Below are 3,567 nucleotides of genomic sequence, written 5' to 3' on the forward strand. Positions count from 1 at the left end.
AACTCTTAACCACTACACCACCAGGGTTTCCCAGCCGAAGATTAGACAGGCCCATAAAACAAAATAAGGTTAAATGGACACACCAGCCCAGGGGCAGGGACGAGAAGGCAGAAGGGGACAGGAAAGCTGGTAACTGGTAACCCAAGGTCAGGAAGGGGAGAGTGTTGACATGTCCTGGGGTTGGCAACCAATATCACAAAACAATATGTGTATTAATTGTTGGAAGAGAAACTAATCCACTTGTGAACCTTCATCTAAAATACAATAATAAATAATTTAAAATTCTCATGGACTCCAGACTTTCTGGAGTCATGGAGGCTGGATGAACCCCTGAAATTACTGCTGTAAGATAACCTTTAAAATTTGAATCACAAATATCCCCTGAAGTCACCTTAAAACTGAACAATAGTTTAGCCTAACTAGTAAAAAAGGCCTGCCATGAACATTATGCTCTTTTAAGAACTATCCGTATGAGATGGAAGCCCTGGTGGTGTAGTGGTTAAGTGTGACGGCTGCTAACCAAAAGGTCAGCTGTTTGAATCCACCAGGTGCTCCTTGGAAACTCTACGGGGTAGTCCTACTCTGTCCTATAGGGTCGCTATAAGTTGGAATTGACTCAACGGCGGTGGGTTTGGGTTTGGTTTTTGGTTTCTGTATGAGATCAAATTGACAACAAAAGATTAGATAGGAAGCTTAGGGGCAGAGTTTATGTTAGTAGGGGAGGAACAACTCAAAAGAAGGATGAGCATGGTCGCACGATTCGAAGAAATGTAATCGATGTCACTAAACAGTACAGGTGGAAACTGTTGAGTTGGTGTATGTTTTGTTGTGTCTATTCTCAACAACCAAAAAATATATTAAAAAAAAGTTTACATATTAAATATATTGGGGATTTGCTTCAACATAATTGGGAGGGGGTTATAAATGAAATAAGACGGACCATGAGTTGATCAGTGTTGAAGTTGGGCGACAGGCACTTGGGGGAGGAGGGTTTATTATGCCATTTGCCTTTTATACATAGGAATTATTCCATAATAAGCTTTGTAAAATGCCTGTGGCGGCACAACATGGATGAATCTCGAAAGCATCATGTTAGGTGAAAGAAGTCAGAGACAAAAGGCTACATTCTAGAAAAGGCAAAGCTTTAGGGGCCATTATGGATTGAACTGTGTCCCCCCAAAATACCTGCCAACTTGGCTAGGTCACGATTTCCAGTATTGTATGACTGTCTACCATTTTGTCATCTGATGTGATTTACCTATGTGTTGTAAATCCTATCACTATGATGTAATGAGATGGATTAAAACCTAAAAAAACCAGAGATGGATTAGTGGCAGTCATATTGATGAGATCTACAAGATTAGGTAGTGTCTTAAGCCAATCTCTTTTGAGTTATAAAAGAGAGAAGCAGAGAGACAGGGGGGACCTGATACCAAAAAGAAAGCAGCACTGGGAGCAGAGCGCATCCTTTGGACCTGAGATTCCTGTGCTGAGAAGCTCCTAGACCAAGGGAAGACTGATGACAAGGACATTCCTCCAGAGCTGACAGAGAAGGAAAGCCTTCCCCTGGAGCCATCACCCTGAATTCAGACTTCTAGGCTCCTGGACTGTGACAAAAATAAACTTATGTTTGTTAAAGCCACCCACTTGTGGTATTTCTGTTATACAGCGCTAGATGACTCAGATAAGGGTAGAAATCAGATCAATGGCTGCCAGGGGTTGGGCTCGGGATTGACTGCAAAGGTGTACCAGAGACTTTTGGAGGTGACGAAAATGCAGCATATCTCGATTGTGATGGTGACGTAACTGTATATATTTGCCAAAACCCACCAAAGAAGGGTGAATTTTACTGTATGTAAATCATATCTCAGTAAACCTGAGTTTTAAAAAAGGCATGTTACTGATGTACTGTTTCAGGCTACATACCGTGGCGTACCAAGGAAATATATGTCTTCAAGGACCTACAACCCAAAGAAAAGATTATGTGCTTCGTAATGCTTGGCTCTAGCGCCATCAAAGACCTGCAGATGAAACCAGTTTACTGCTGGTTTGTGGCTTTGTCAAACTGGTATCTTTAAAAGGCACTGTGTAAGCAGCCATCTAAGATGCATCAATCGGTCTCAACCCACCTGGATCAAAGGAGAATGAAGAACACCAAGGTCACACAATAACTACGAGACCAAGAGACAGAAGGGGCCACATGAACCAGAGACTTACATCATCCTGAGACCAGAAGAACGAGATGGTGCCCGGCCACAACCGATGACTGCCCTGACAGGGAACACAACAGAGAACCCCTGAAGGAGCAGGAGATCAGTGGGATGCAGACCCCAAATTCTCATAAAAAGACCAGACTTAATGGTCTGACTGAGACTAGAGGAATCCCGGTGGTCATGGTCCCCAAGCCTTCTGTTGGCCCAGGACAGGAACCATCCCTGAAGACAACTCATCAGACATGGAAGGGACTGGACAATGGGTTGGAGAGAGATGCTGATGAAGAGTGAGCTACTTTTATCAGGTGCGAGACTGTGTTGGCATCTCCTGTCTGGAGGGGAGATAGGAGGGTAGAGAGGGTTAGAAACTGGCAAAATTGTCACGAAAGGAGAGACTGGAAGGAGGGAGCGGGCTGACTCATTAGGGGGAGAGTAAGTGGGAGTATGGAGTAAGGTGTATATAAACTTATATGTGACAGACAACTTGATTTGTAAACTTTCACTTACAGCACAATAAAAATTAAAAAAAAAAATGTAAAAGGCACTGTGCAAACTGTCCCGTGTTTGCTTCAGGGAGACAGGCTGGATGACTTGGCAGATATTGTCTTCTAGCTAACGATTCTTGAGCTATATTTAAAAATTTCTGCAAGAAGAAACAGACTTCAAAACTTTTATTATTCTTGATAACACAGCCAGACATCCTCCAACAGTTACTCAGTTCTCCCACCATCAGTCATCTGTTCACATCACAATGCCATCTATTTATCTATTACAGGCTCTTGATTTGGACAGCCTGGTGGCGTAGTGGTTAAGTGCTACAGCTGCTAACCAAGAGGTCAGCAGTTCAAATCTACCAGGCACTCCTTGGAAACTCTATGGGGCAGTTCTACTGTCATATAGGGTTGCTATGAGTCGGAATCGACTCGACAGCAGTGGGTTTGGTTTTGGTTTAGCTTCTTGATTCAGGGGTGAGCACAGCATGAAGGGCTGAGGCGAGTTTTCAAGATGTTACTTGCTCCTACTGAAAATGACAATGAACAAACGATCCTGGAATTCGGGAGGCAATTTAACATCCAACTTGCTGACTGGCATGGTGGATGGAGTCTGTGGAATAAAACAAGAGATTGCTTCCATCTGTAAGATCTGAAGTATGTGACTTAATTCATGATTTTGTAGGGTTTGGACCTCCTGACAAACTCATAACTGCGGAACGTAATTCCACTAAGTTTCTGTCACCATACAACAAGGATCCCCCTTCTTCTGGTTCCCACGAACATGTTTCTCACTCCCTTCTGAGCCCTCACCAGCTCAGAACAGCTCAGAGAAACGTGAAGCAAATTGTGTATGCAGCAAG

Source organism: Loxodonta africana, chromosome 21 (genome assembly GCF_030014295.1).
Source record: "Loxodonta africana isolate mLoxAfr1 chromosome 21, mLoxAfr1.hap2, whole genome shotgun sequence".
Lineage (NCBI taxonomy): Eukaryota > Metazoa > Chordata > Mammalia > Proboscidea > Elephantidae > Loxodonta > Loxodonta africana.